This window comes from Anser anser, assembly GCF_964211835.1.
Source record: "Anser anser genome assembly, chromosome: Z".
NCBI lineage: Eukaryota > Metazoa > Chordata > Aves > Anseriformes > Anatidae > Anser > Anser anser.
The window spans coordinates 68,971,770-68,987,065 of record NC_139723.1 but is presented as its reverse complement, the minus strand read 5'-3'; the positions used below and the strand labels follow the sequence as shown (position 1 = coordinate 68,987,065).

General features: G+C 40.1%; 1 long non-coding RNA gene across 1 annotated transcript; it reads left to right on the top strand.

Annotated features, from left to right (window-relative positions):
- The first annotated feature begins 28 nt into the window (after positions 1-28).
- Positions 29-10,920, top strand: LOC310889336. The gene is made up of 2 exons (XR_014576528.1): positions 29-4,634; positions 8,327-10,920. It is a non-coding gene; the product is annotated as an uncharacterized lncRNA (long non-coding RNA).
- Positions 10,921-15,296: the final 4,376 nt, after the last annotated feature.

Genomic DNA, 15,296 nt, shown 5'->3' with positions numbered 1-15,296 from the left:
GGGGGGTGTGTGTGGGGGGGGGGGACAAGGGGGCGGAGCTTCCCGTAACGCGCCCGCCGCTGCCAGGAGCCCGGGAAGGGCGGAGGGGAGGGGGGGGCTGAGAGGGGCGGGCGCCCCTGAGGGGCGTCCCGAGGGGCCGCGGGCACCCAGCCGGGCACGGGGAGCCCGTGGGTCGGTGAAGGTCCCCGTAAACGGTGCGGGCGGCTGCTTGGGGTGGTTGGAAGAGGTCCTCCGGCCGGTGTGGGGCCGGGGAGCGTCGGGGTGACCCCGGGGATTTTCCTCAGGTCGGCGGATCCAAAAATGGCTCCCGTCAGCGGGGCGGGCGGGGGCTGCGGGCTGCCATCCCGAGCCCGGGTCATTCTTCTCCCCTTCCAAAGCGAGAAAAAAAGACATTTAAATGCCGCAGCCACGATTTTCAGTGCCACAGCCACAACTTTACGCCTTGCCGAGAGCCTCAAACTAAGCCATTTCTACCCAGGAGCGTACCAGACGTCCATGATGCATGCCAGAGCTCCGTCTTGCCACACGGCTCTAGCCTTGTGCCTGTGTATTTCTTCGACAACTTTTGGGCCTGAGTGGATTATAATACGCTTTTAGTCACGTCGTTCGGGGAGTATGCGGATTGGCCTGACAAGTAGGGTAACTACAGCAATACCTTGTCTCAAATGCTGGCTGGCATGAGCTGCTAATGAGAAAAGATTAAGAACTTTGAGGAAGGATAGCGGGAGATAACCTTTTTCTGACGTGTTCACATGTTCTCACAGGTTGAAACTTTAAACAGATTTAATACCGGTCTTAGTTTTATGTTCTGAAATGGTTTACTACCCTCAGCAGGAACATCACTGTTATTAACGCTGTGGCTGTTGTACATTTCATATGCAGCAGAAAGTAAAGCTGGAAGGGCGCTCAAGGGGTCATTTAGCTCCTCCACCTTTCCTCAAGACAAAATCAGCTATCCTTAAGTCATTTCTGATAGGTACTTATGTAACCCGCAGTTTAAACTGATTACTTCACCTCCCTATCCGCAGCTGGCACACTTTCTAGCAACCTCATATACCTGTAGTGTCGCTGTTTCTCCCGTTGGTTGTCTTTGCACTTAACCGAATTTCCATCTCCTCATGCAGGCTTTTGGGTGTTCATACCCTTCCTAAAGTATCAGGACAAGTGACCTCTGCACAACGTTGCACAGTTTGTTCATTATGAAGAAAAGTACTTTGGCGTTAAGATTTGTCACTTTCTGCTTTCTCTTCAGGTTGTGGTTCCAGATGTGTTTGTGCTTGTGGTGATGTGAGAATCATGTGTAATTAGTAGGCGTTCTGTATTAGTATCTTTGTAGATATTTAAATTAGTATCTTTATGGATATCCCTGCCTCAGAATACTCCAAAAATAAAATAAAACAAATAAATCTGTGTTTGGCAGTAAAAGGTTAAGTGGAAACAGACTCAAATTAGAAGGACAGCAATAATACTGTATTTTTTTCTTTCTTGTTCCAGCATATCCTCTGTCCTGTAAGATCATTACAGTTCTGCTGGTAAATAGACTTTCCAGGAGTAGAGGCTCAAGTCTCCCCTTTTCCCCTAGCCAACAGAAAGCCTCTTGTGACATTCCCATTCCGAAATCTGATAGCCTGAAGCAACTCTTGATTTATTTCCAGAACTTGTAGAACAACACCCCCCACACACTTCAAATGCAATCCCGTATCAGGCCTCACTTGACATAAATTGTAACTCCCCAAATAAGCAAGAACTGGTATATTTCACAGGCGATTTATAGACTTGGTGTGAAATGATTTCCACATTGTTGAAGTTGCACAGACGAACAATTTGTTTGTAATTGTACTTTTTTTTTTTTTTGTATTGGTACAAATTGCGATTAATAGAGTAACAAGTTAGTAGTGGTATTCAGTATTATGTGATCTCTTTTAAGATTTGCTTTCCCAAAGATTTTCTACAGGTTTCAAAGTTAATGATGGCATCCTCGCCTATATACCTTATCTCCTCTTCAGAACCTTCTGCCAACTCTAGATGTATAGAAAAATACCATAAAACTGTAAGGAAATAGTCTCATGAACAGGCTGAGTCCCATTTCTCTACAGTGTCAGACAGTGGGCACAAATCAGCCCTTTATTTAACACCAGCCGTAACTGCAGCTGTGGCATGGATGCTGGTGTAAGCCACTGTCCTCACGGGTGCCCTGGACACAGTCTCAACTGCCTCTGTTGATCAGGTTTTTTTTTGTCTTCTCAGCCCAGAAATTTTTGGTCAGGGCTGCCGTTTGACTCACTTTTTGCTACTCAGAGGAAATAATTTGACATCTGTGTTGCAAATGGAAGTAAATGGAATTAAATGTGGTAACATGTATATTTTCCTTAAATGTTTACCATCTACCCCAGAGGTGGTTCATATTAATCTTCTTTCACGGGCAGGACTGAATGTTGTGGGCAATTACGTTACATCGCTGGATGGGTGAAGTTTTGCTTTTATTCTTCTGAAACCTGAGTTTTCAATCTAATGGGGTGGGTGGGTGTTGTTCACGTTGCAGTGATTTCTAGTTCTGTGTCAGCATCCTCTCTAGTAATAAATGCTCATTTTGAAATCTTGTTGATGAAGATGAAACTCGCGACTCTGGTCTTACACAGGGTGCCGAGATCCTGCTGGTGTGAACGACATGGTCTGTAGGAACTGTAATGCTGGCACAGGGCCCTGTAGCTGGGAATATAAAATAAATTCTCGGGATTGTAGCCTTTTAAAATATATCGGCTGGCTTTCTCTAACACAAAGAAACTGGCTGTTCTTAGGACTTCATTAGGCATGCTTTCTGGTGCAAACAGGTAAAAACAGGTTAATGTCATTATGGGTGGCATTTGATAGACTCAGGACATTTGGGATCTCAGGGAAAGAAAACATTTAGGCCCTTCAAGTGTGTTGTGAAGGGCCTCTTCTGCACATGGGTGATTTCCTGAAAGACTCAGTTTAGTTTAGTATATTGCATTATATTCTTCCCTATTAATACACAATACATTGCTGTATACTGTGCTGTGTATGTACTAGAGTGCTCATATATAGGTAATATGAACACCTCTAATTTCAAGTTTCAAATACCCAGAGAAATTATTACTATTTTTTTTTGCCATTAAAAAAAAAAAGTTCCTGCAAACCTGCACTTTAATCTAGATACTGAATTAAGCATTCTATGAAACAAGTTAATGTATCACATTTACTAAATGTATGAGGCAAGAATAAGAGGAAGTTAATTTTCAGGAATAGGAAGGTCTTTGGGATGAACCGTCCATCTGCTCATATACACCGCGGCTTGTGTTGCAACACATCGCTCAGATCAGGGCTCTGCAGGACATTTCCAAGCTTGCATGCTTCACAGCTAGGGTGAAAATAGATGGCGCGTGCACTCACACCCTGTTTTTTTCAGCCCCAGGGAGAAAGGGGTAGACTGGTAGTATGGAGATGGGCAATATCCCCTGAAGAACATTCAGGGATTGGCAGAAGTTTCTACGTAGTTGCTTGACTGTGGGGGTAAACAAATTTTAGAGATGCTGTAAAGAAAGCCTAGGACCAAACTTGTACCATTCAAAATGGATTGTTTCAGCCATTTCTTGGCAGGTTGTGACAAGGTCTGCAGTCAATGCAAAATCTACTGAATCCTACAACAGATGTATTCAAGGGAAGAAAAGGTCTTTCTGAAATCTGTTTGTTATTTTGATATAAGGACATGAAGCATCTCATAGATACACTGGGGTGTGAAAGGACTCCTTCGTCCTGGATACGTCTGGTTTTGTTGTAGATGGGCTGCTGCCAAAACTGGGATTTAGAGAGTGATTTTCAAAGTCATGAGATAATGAACAACAACACCCCTGATGGTGGTGTTTTGACCCACAACTTGTCAAAGACATTTTCTGTGAGAGGGCTGAATCACTCTGTGAAACTATTCATCTGGGAGGTTCAGTGACACATCCAGACCTCTTGCTAAAGTGATGGTGTTATCTCGGCTTGTGTCACTGTCCTGCACTTGAACTTGCAAGTAGGGTGTTCAGTGTCCTTACCCTCAAGATGGATCTCTGCCTTCTGACATCGTTTGGCTGTAAGAGAAGCCACTTCTTCCCCCAGGAGTGAAGTGACCAGTCCTTTGGCCTGGGTGGCCAGACAGAGCAGACTCTTGTGGTGAAGACATAGTCTTGTAGGTCACGAAGTCACGAAGTCAGGGTAAGGCCCCCTGAAGGAGGAGGGAGGAGGCAAGCTGAGAGTCAACAGCAAGGCAAAACTGGTGATGTAACTGTAGGAAATGATTTAGTGAGAGTCACAGCATTTCCCAGCTTCATAACTTAACAAGCACGAGCTGCCTAGTGGCAGCAAAAAACAGCCTTTGTAGTAATTCATTACTTGCTTTTGAGGGAGGTTAGAGGATGCTGCTTTTTCCCTAGAATAATTAGGTGTTTGCAGACTTTGTGACAAAGGGATAAAAGTTCACAGAGCCAAGCAGCCACAGTTGCAACCAACCAAGTATGTTCAGCCTCCTCCACTGGATAACACTTGTTACTCCAAGGAGCGGATGTTGCATGTGGCATCAGGATTTGCCACAGTGAATGAGCTGGTCCCATTCTTCAGTACCCTTATGCCCGGTAGGTTGCTGAAATAGGAGACGCAGCACAAAGTCTTGCAAAATTTAATTGGGATCTGTAATGAGGCTTCAGCAGTTCAGGAAAAGACTTGTGATCTTTGGAAGACGTTGGAAATGGGAATAGCTGACTCCTCTGCGTGTGATAAACTTGTCAGGGGAGTTTAGGGTTGTTGAAGTGAACTTGGAGCAATAATTTGTTGCAATTACTCCTTGATGCTCAGGAAAAGGAATGGCAATACCATGAAGCTGCACCAGGGCATGTGGATTAGGAAGAAGATTGGTTATAGATCACTGAAAAATAATGGCACATATGACAGACTAGTGCTGAACCAAACAATCCGCGTGTTTTTCTAGGATGGAAATTGTAAAGCTAATGTTGTTTTAGACCTAGTCTGGAAGCTTTGACTGGTGGAACATGTTGCTAGGCTGTGTTTTTTCCCAAAAGACAGTGGGCAGGACCGTCAGAAAAAAAAGGGGCCCGACCTTCTCTGGAGGAACTTGGCCAGAAGTGAAGACAGAAAAAGGAAAAGGCTTCTAAATCAAAGAAAGCAAATAAGAAATAGCAGATAAGATAGAAATACTGAAAAGGATGGAATTAATCAAACAGAGAAAATGCTTAACTTTGGATGAGTAATACAGCGAACTTGCAGTTCACTGCAAGGAAGTGCTGACTCAGACTGGTAGCTGAGATGAGCTGAAGGTGTTATGACATGCTGCAGTCACTTCTGCTGCATGTGGGAGCTGCTCCTGAATTTAAAATGCTTTTGGTAACTACTAAAAATCTTTGTTGTGATTCTGCATATACAAACCGAAGTCTAGATGCGTCCTTGGATGCGTTCTTCTGCTTGGGGCAGAACTCTTAGTGGACAAGAAAGCCTAACTAGAAATAGCAGAAGATGATAAAAGAGGGGAGGATGGTGCCCTTATGAAGACCCGTCTGGAGTGCTGCATCCGGGTCTGGGGCTCCCAGCACAGGAAGGATGTGGGGCGGTTAGAGTGGGTCAGAGGGAGGAGGGCCACAGAGATGACCAGAGGGCCGGAGCACCTCTCCTGTGGATACAGGCTGACAGAGATAGATATAAGAGAATGATCCAAAGAGACCTTACTACAGCTTTCCAATACTTACACAGAGCTTAAAAAAAAAAAAGAAAGATGGAGAGAAACTTTTTACTCATGCAGACAATAACAGGACAAGGGGGAATGGTTTAAAACTAAAAGAGGGGAGATTTAGATTAGATGTTAGGAGGAAATTCTATGATATTTAGGTTCATTTTATTGTTCTTCACACATGACCCTACCATGTCTGAATACTAGATTGCTTTGACAATGGAGAACTGACCTACATTTCCTGGAATACTTCTTGTTGGCCGTATTGCTCATGTAAATCTTTGTGGCCAAGTAGGAAAGATAATCCCACTACTTCTTAGCACATCACAGAATCACAGAACGGCTTGGGTTGGAAGGGACCATAAAGATCACCCAGATCCACTTCCCCTGCCATAGGCAGGGACGCCACCCACTAGGACAGGCTGCTCAGGGCCTTGTCCAGCTTGGCCTTGAACACCTCCAGGGATGAGGCACCCACAGCCTCTGTGAGCAACCTGCTGCAGTGCCTCACCGCCCTCTGAGTGAAGAAGGTGGTGAAAGAAATACTTCTTATTTTGCACAGGGAAAGCAGGATAATAGAGCGACACAACATCAAAAAAAGCCTACCACATCTAAAAGACAATGAGGTACCAGCTAGTACAAGACGCCTACTACGTACCTTCCTGTGCACGGAGAGATGTTATAGCAAACAACAGCCTTGTGCTTTAAGTTGTGCTGTTTCGTAACTGCTAGTCATGCTGCTCAATGTTCCGTCCTGCTGGAAAGCACTTAGCAGGATTGTTGTGGTGAAAGAACCTGAATGCGGTAGAAAGCAGTGCAGCATGACTTGCTTTAACAACCATAAATTTGCTTCCTATGAATTCACACTTCAGGGTAACACCCAGCTGCTGAAGGTCTATTCTGTTGTAGCATGCAGGGTATGCATTAAGCTGTTATGGTTGGAAAGATTGGCTTCCTGATACTGCAGGGTATATGGAGCTTATAAAGGGGATATCTGCTACGGGCAAACTGCTGGCAATTCTTCTTCTCTTTTTCCTTGCTATACCTACAGAAATCAATACAGTGAGATAGCACTTGATTTCCAGGAAGAAAGGCATCAGCAATGTTATACAGTTAATTGCCTTAAAGTGAAGCATTAAAAAAGGGATCTTGACAGCTTTGTGCTTGAAGTTTTCTGCTTGAGCTGTTACAAAACACAAAGGGAATGGAGCTTGTTGCTACAAGCAAAGGTTTTGAGAGTTGTGGGGAAACACATTCTCATCCATAAAACTGAAGTAAAGTTCTGTATTAGAGAGCCCCTCATTCATGGCTGCCTACAGTTACACTGGTGTTATTCAGAACAGGTAAGGCTGTGTGTAGAAAAATATATTCAGCTGCAAGTGTTTTACAGCTAGAGAAATGTCACCAGAAAGGAGTGCATTCATGAGAGAGAAGGAATGTCATGTAATGAAGGAATGGAAAGAAGAATTGAGGATAGGAACAACTGAAGAAATTATTAAAAAAAAAATAAAAATCAGCACACCAGGTGTGTGTGAATGTGTAAATAAAAGACTCAAGAAGGAGCGTAGGAATTTGTACACGATATTGTAGCACAAAAGGGTTGTGTATAGAATGAAATAAGCAACAGAATGAAAGGGAACTAAGGAGTAGGCTTTTGGTAATAATTTCCCATTGTTAAGACATACTAGACTGTGGTATAGCTTCTGACGGCTATAGCTCTTAAACAATTTAAAGTGAAAGCTATATTTAGGTACGTAGGAAACATTTTTTTTTTTTTGGAAAATATAAGAAACAGTAATGATCAGTATTATCCCATTCATACTGCAACTGCATATCTGGTATAAAGTCAAGAGGAAAACATTTTTGTCCCACATGCTTCACTACTTTTGACAATCAACTTTGCAGTTTACCTTTCTGATCTCTCTGACCTATATTCTCTTCTTCCTCTGCTATACCATTAGCACTCACAATTTACTAAGAGTTCTTTCTTTCATTTATCTTCTGGTGTTTTCTTTTTCTCCTCTTCCATTGCCAGTCTTACTTTCGTGTTTTCTCTCTTCTCTTTGACATTAGTTTAAATACAGCTGTTATACAGCTGTTATATTCACAGCTTGTTCAGAATCATTCCTTTAGAATAGCACCTTTTAAAGTGTCATTGTAGGGAGAAAGTTAATTGAACATTTGTGTGCCATATTTATCCTCACACTCAGGTATGTGGCAAAACATGATTTTTCTTGTAATTCTGCTAAAAATCTGAAGCTACAGAGAATTCCTTTAGGTCTCATCTCACTACCTGCATTACCAAGTGCTTTGCAGTCAGAATTTAGCGAACAATAATTATGGTGGTCATGCATAAGGCATAGAAAAATCAAGCCCAATTTCCCAGTGCTGAAAATCCTCTCTAGTACCAACAGCAGTGAAAACTTGTATTAAGATGTAAGTCAGGGAGATAAGAATCATGGCCTAAAGGAATCTCCTACACTGAACCTTAAACCGTTGTTTCTAGAGGCAAGTCCCCAGTTCAGAAATTGACACTCCAACTTCCAGTTAATCACTGTTGTGATTTTTTTTTTCCTTCTGTTGCAGTGCTCAAACATCCCAGTCTGGACAAGGAGCTCATTTTCTTGCTGGTTTATAAACATGTGGTAAGATACAGACCTTCTCACAGAACCAAGGCTCCTAAAAGATTAAAGAAAATGACAGACAAATGTTATTGGTGAGAGATGTAACACGCAAACCAAATTGTTAGGATAATCGTAGACTAACATTCCCTCAGTCTTTGCAATATCATTGTCTACTGCTTTCATTCTCACTTTTCTGTCACTTTTCTTTTGCCTTTCCTTTCTTCTGTGACTGGTACTACTTGCCATTCAGCCAGCTGAATGACAATTCTGACTCAATTCAATGCTGACCGAAGTATGCTTTGTATATATTTTGGGAGGCAATAGGTGAATCTTCTTGGAAATATGTGTGTACTCAAGGTGAAGTTCAAGTCATGTCAGTATCAATACATCCTGAAGCACATAGGCTTTTCATCTTTTAGTGGCTATTCTGAATAGATCCTGTAAGAAAGAATGTGCTAATATTTGCTCCAGAGTTATACTTCATAACATATTATTTGAATTTTATTATATGACTGTGATAATCAATATGTGTAAGACTAATTCATTGAGTAGTGCTGGTTTATTCAACAGGTGTTAACATTTTCACAGTGCTCATGTTTTATACGTAGTCCTTAGCAGTGTGAATACATGTATCTCAGAAATGCATATAAATTCTTATGTCTTGTGAACCACTCCTGCCCCTGTGAAAGGTTCTCAGGTGTGTAAATTATTGTCTAAAGTTGCTTTGAAGCTTACCTGTAGGTTAAGGTTTTTTAGAACCTTCAGTGCTCTCAGGAATAACCTGAAGTATCTGTCTCTGTTCTTCTGCGGTGTTTAGGTGTCAGGCTTTCCTTTCTTGCCTCATTTTCCTTTGTAGCTTTTTATTTTTAATTTTCTTGCTTGCTCTGCCACATTTCCATCTCCTAACTTTCACCTCTGGCTTTACTTGGTGTCCTCCAGATCACGTCTCAGTGTCAGGAGGAAAATTTGGTAGAGTGGGCTGGTATCACGGTCTGTGACCTAGGATCAGATATGAAATGGAAAGAAGAGGCATGTGTGATTAACAAGCTCGCTCTCAGGATGCAAAGCTGGCAGCTGTGGCACTTACAACAAGGCATTTATTGCCCCTACAGCCTCCAGAGTTAGGACTTGGTGTCAGCTGGAAACTGGTACCTCACATACAGACAGGCTATTGACGGTATGGTGATGGGATCTTACCCCTTGGGAAGCAGCAGTTCCTGGCGCCTGCTGAGTTCCTTCCAGAAAGTTCAGCCACTGGTTTAGAAAAGAAAAATACAATCTGACATATAATCCTTGACAAGTTGCTGACCCTTGTATCTGAGGGATGAGAGTAAACTATTCTCAGTGTTCACACATTTTTTTTCTTTTTTTTCCTTTTTTTTTTCCTGTAAGCAGTAATTCTTTGTCCACAGCCTTAAAAAATAAAAATAAAATTAAAAAAAAAATGGGATGAGGACAGACAGTTTAGTCGCATTTCTATGCATAAGAAATCTTTTTTACAGATGACTGAATTCAGCCATGTCTAGGATGAATGTAACAATTATTTAATAATGTGAAGCCCTAAATTATATCCAGCTGATTATGTAGGGGGATTTTGCAGGCAGGAAGAAGTTAATTATCCAAAGCTGGATCCACGACAAGTTTAGGCTTATTAGCTCACACATTGTAAGCTCGATAGCTCTAAAGTGGTAACTGATTTACTTTTTTTGTTTGTTTGTTTTTGTATCATTTGTGAGTATGTTCTGTGCTGTAAGAAGGTACTTTTCCAGTCTGCTCAGGAAACAATGTTTTGCCTGCTCATTAATCAATTATGATTTTCTTGAAAAAAGGAATGTAATCTGATACAATGCTCCAATAATTACTGTAAAAAAAAAAGTTCTACTGGTAATAATATTATAACTATTTTTTTTTCCACATGTATGTTGTCAATGTTCTTACTGGTAGTAACATATATTCATCTTGATGGCATGAATATAACAAAGAAGCACAATTTTCTGTCATATCAAAGGCTAAGTGATTCTGTTCCTGAGCTGTAAAATTAAACTTACTGATAAAATCCTAGACTAGCAAGGCTAATGAGTATTTTATTTTGACCCCTTTAAGGTGAAGGTGTTCTCTGAGGAATTAAAATTTCAGCCGCTGTTAAAAAAGCAAGCATGAGTATAAGGGTGTATTGATCTTAATTTTGATTTGATTTAAATTAATAGGAATTTGTTGTCGAATTCAGTAATTGAATTGGGTTCCCATTGTCAAATGTGGCAAGATTCTGCTGACTTCCACTAACTTTATGGAGGACTAAACTCTGACTCATGACTGAGTGGAAATAAACTTGTCAATATGCTCTTAAAACAGATTGAGTCTAGGAAATTAATAAGAACTAAATGCTTATCTATGATTATAACAGAAAAGACATTTTGCATTACCTGCAGACATAGAGGATCACTGTGAAAGTATTTTGAACTGTTCAGCAACTTCATAAAATACTCTTAATCAAAAGAGAAGTTATTCTCAAGATGCAGTAACATCCTTTCCCCCCCTCCCCCTCCCCCCAACCCCAATTAAAGTTAACTGAGAAGAAAAAGCTTCCTAGGATGTATCAGACGTGTTTCTGGTGGGAGAAGTCCTTACTTGAGCAGCAACCTTATATGAGATTTTATATTGTTAGTGCAGTTTATCTGTGTTACATGAGGTTGACATATAGGTGATAGTTCTGTAGATTCATGTGTTGCAGCTGAATCTAAAATACAGACAAAAAAGTGAACTCCCTCTGGCAGACAGGATTCATTTTCTGCAAGGGGATTTCATTTGGTTGTGCACAAAATATGTACTGCCCATGTAATATTTTGTGAAAGTTGCCCATGTACAAATGAAGACTGAAAAATAGTTTCCTCAGAAAAACTTAATGTTTAAAAGAAGGACTAGAAGGAAATTCTGATTGCATGGATGTGATTTTTTCCTTTTTTTTTTTTTTTTAAGTTTTCATCTTCAATTTTCCAAAAAATAGGCTGCCCAGGTGAGTGAGATCTAACCAAAAATATAAGAAAATACCACAGTAATAATGATCTTCTACTATTTTTTATAGTGCTTTTTCAGTTACTGTTTTTTGAAACATATCTTTATTTTTTGGAACATGGATGGTACCACTAGTGTCAATTCCTTTGTGAAATGGATTTCCAATATAATTGTGAAGTGAAATGGAAAAACAAGAAAACAAGGACAGGATGCTTACTGCTCAACTGACAGACATTCACACAGCTTGAAAGGAAAGGAAATACAGCAAATCCACTTCCTATTTGAGTCAAACCATAGTGCTAAAAAAAGAACCAGAGATAATAACAGCAAAGTAAGTTGTCCGAAAAGGACTGCAAATTCTCAAGGTAAAGAGGAGGAAAAGGCAAGCAACAAGAGATTATTGGAAAGACACGGAGAACAATGTGGCTCTGCCAAGCATATTTGTGTAGAGTATAACTTTCAGCTTCTGTAAGAAAAGGAAAATATGTTTTTTATTATCCACCTTACATGGAAAGTGATATAAACTGTTTTAAATCAGTTGCTTTAAGCAATAAATTGCTTAAAAACTCCACTAAATTTCAACATTTCAGTCTTCTCTGTTTCTTGCACTAAAACCTCTGGGGTTTCTGTCATTTTATGATTACATTTGTAAAATGGGTATGCAACTCACTCTCTTGTGACAAAAGCACCCACATTTCTCTAATTATTGTTATTATGTGTTATATTTATTGGGTCATTTACTTGAATTCTTCTCGCAAATAGTAACACTCTCCTACTTTTGCAAAGTATCTAAAGACCCCAGAAGACAATAGTAAACACAGGTAACAACATTATGTTGTCTATGGGAAATGCTTCCCAGCCCAGCAACTAATAACAAGAAGGAGAGTTGATTGTTTTCTCATCTTAGTCTAATGTTGGTCATGGCATACAGATAGTAGAGTCAAACCCTGAACTGTTCCCCTCAGATACAAGCCTGTTAAGACTTTTCCTGGCAACCAGGCAAGAATCAACATTTAAGTGAGGTCGGACATACATTAAAATGAAGGATTTGACTTAGTGAGCCAGACTGTATGAATTTACTGGCTTCAGAACTCTCAAAATCTGTAAAATTTTCAGTTTTTTGGGGACATGTTATTTCGCTAAGCCCGATCATCAAGCAAAGCCCTTTGTGTTCTCCACTAACCATGATTAACCATCTGGCAGCTATCTGTAGATATAGTTTCCCGAACTATAATTTCTTTCCAGGGCTAAGCCTAGCAGGATGACTAGGGGCCTCCATTGGCATTGCTTTTTTGTTATTTTAAAAAATTACTTCCAGTATTTCTGCCCAGTTCTTAGCATCCTTATTTACTTTAGAGTATTTCCAGCAGATGAGGAGGAATGTTCCATTTTCCTCACATTCAGCACATTTCTAAAGAATGCTGATTTCTTTTTTTGGGGGCTATAATGGAACAAGATACCACTGGAATAGTATGTTTCATAATAGGTTTCTTTGGTGGTTGCACTTCTTGATGATCCCAGAGATCTCTTAGATGCCACTATTCATCATCTTACCTTGTTTTGTTTCAGCTATGCCATAAAAGAAGTATAGTTTGGAGCGTCAGTCTGTGCTGAAATACACCAAGTCTTCTCCACTACCTCATACAGTTCTGCATTCATGAAAGCCATGTTAACCATGTCTGACAAAAACAATTTAGAAAACAATCAACTGCTTCAGCTTACAAGAAGAACTAAATAGTGCTCAACTCCAAGATAATAAGAATTGTTAAAAAAAAAAACACGAAACAAAACAACGCTATCCCTAGTTCTTCTCTTGGTTTGGCAGAATGCCAAATTTGCATGCTGTGGGGGTTTAAGAAGCTTTAAATTATAAAGACTAACTATGTTTTAGCTAGTGCTTTTTATCCATGATCAGGATTCCACACTCTCTGGTACAGTGTATAAGATTTATATTCTAAGTATATTAATAATTACCGTTGGAAGGCTGAGAGGCACAAACTTCATGTGCAGTTGGCAATGTTGTGAAATCAGTTAAGACAAGATTTTTAAGAGCATAGTATCTCACTGGGGCTGTGCTGCATGGGGCAAGAGGCCCTTTGTTACTAGTTACGTTGAATTTTGACAATGAATTAGTTTGCTCTTAAGGGGGCTGAGGATGGCACTGTACTTCACTCTTGCAATGTAAATTCAGGAAAAAGTAAAACTTTTGCTTTCTATTATAAATTTTATGGCCCACTTTTGAGTTGTACCTAGGTGAAATTATTGTAAAGAGTGTTTTCTCAGCAGCCAAATTACTACTACTGCAGTGAAACAATTCTGTTCCAAGCCTAGGAAGTACAGATAAGAAAAAAAATAGAAACATTAATCTAAACTTTGTGGTTCAATAATTCTGTAGTTGCAATTCCACCTTCCTTTTTTTTTTTTTTTAATTATTTATTGTTTTGGTAAGCTAATTCATCCATATCGGGTGTTATATCAGTTCTGAATAGGCTGAAGTCGCTGTAGTTTATAACACTCTCACAGGGGTTTCTGAACCTTTTAAATCTGTGGTAAGAGAGGCAGTGGTAGTGTAGCTACATGCTAGCTGTACGTGAATAGAGAACTATTATGCAGGATACAGTACAGGCTCAAATAACATTAGCAGGGAAACTCCAAGGAAGGACCCTGGGAATAGGTCACTGTTTTCAGTATTTCCCGGTTCAACACAGGCAGAAGCTGTTTCATGCTGCACAGTGGAGGAGAGGGCATGGAGGGTATGGAGGGTTGTGCAGTCCTCAGGGAACTCATGATTTGGCAGGTGTATTCCCCCTTCACAAATATGCTCCTAGCCTGTAGCTCCTGGCATCTTGCCTGTTTTTCTGGTTTGAAAAGGGAGGGGAGAATTTTCATGTATAAAAGTACCTCTGTCTACAGGTCACCTCAAATAGTCATGGAGCAGCTGCCACACTTTCTATTTGGCCTTAAGCCTCAAACTGCGTGACAGACAAACTTTTTATCTGAAAGCACCAGGGAATATAATATATGTGTATATATGCATGTATATATATTTGAAATAAACACTTGCACTAAATAGGAAATATTGTTCAGATACAAATTAGAGTTTGTCCTAAAGAGGAAGAAAAATACTTGGTGAAAAAGATATTTGAAAGATGTTTGGCTTTCTATTTTCACTTTCTACATTAATAATCATTCAAAGATTTTTGGTACTGATTATAGTGTTTCCTCTTCCCTTCTTGTAATAGTCTTCTCTAATACAAACACTCATGTAAGCATTGCTGCAAATGTATCAGTCATGTAGGAGTAAGGAGTTTCTTCTTCTGTTTCTGACAGTTGAAAAAAAAGTGTTCCTGAAGAGACTCCTGAGAGAAGGGCAGAAAGAAAAAGAGATTAAGACCTGACCAAATGTTAAAAAAGAATCACAGACTGGCTACACTCACACTAACTTTCCAGCATTTATTCTATATCCACCTTTTTTAGGTATTCACACCTTTGTCCTGCAATTCAGTCCATGCAGGCAAATGTTTCAGGGCAGTACCTGGAGACACACAGGCGGAGAAACCTCTTCCTATGGATTACTGTGTCTAGTCATTAGAGCAGGGAAGTTCCTTAGGTCTGCACAATGCTTAAAAGACTGTAGACATCAGCTCCTGGACTCCTCAAAGCATTTAAACATTTGCTTAAAGCTTCATGTAAAATATTTAATCAATCACTTGAAAATATTAAATACTTGTTGAATCATAGGCTATAAAGGTTGCAACTTAAATGAATAGTAATATAAATGAATTCTGAAAACTGAAAATAACTGATGCTGCTTTTAGGGAACTCTCGGTAAAACTTGGTTATAATTGTGTCTGTATCTCATCTTCCTAATAACATATATGAGTACTGAAGCTTCCTAGAGCTGTAGAGATTAGAGTGAA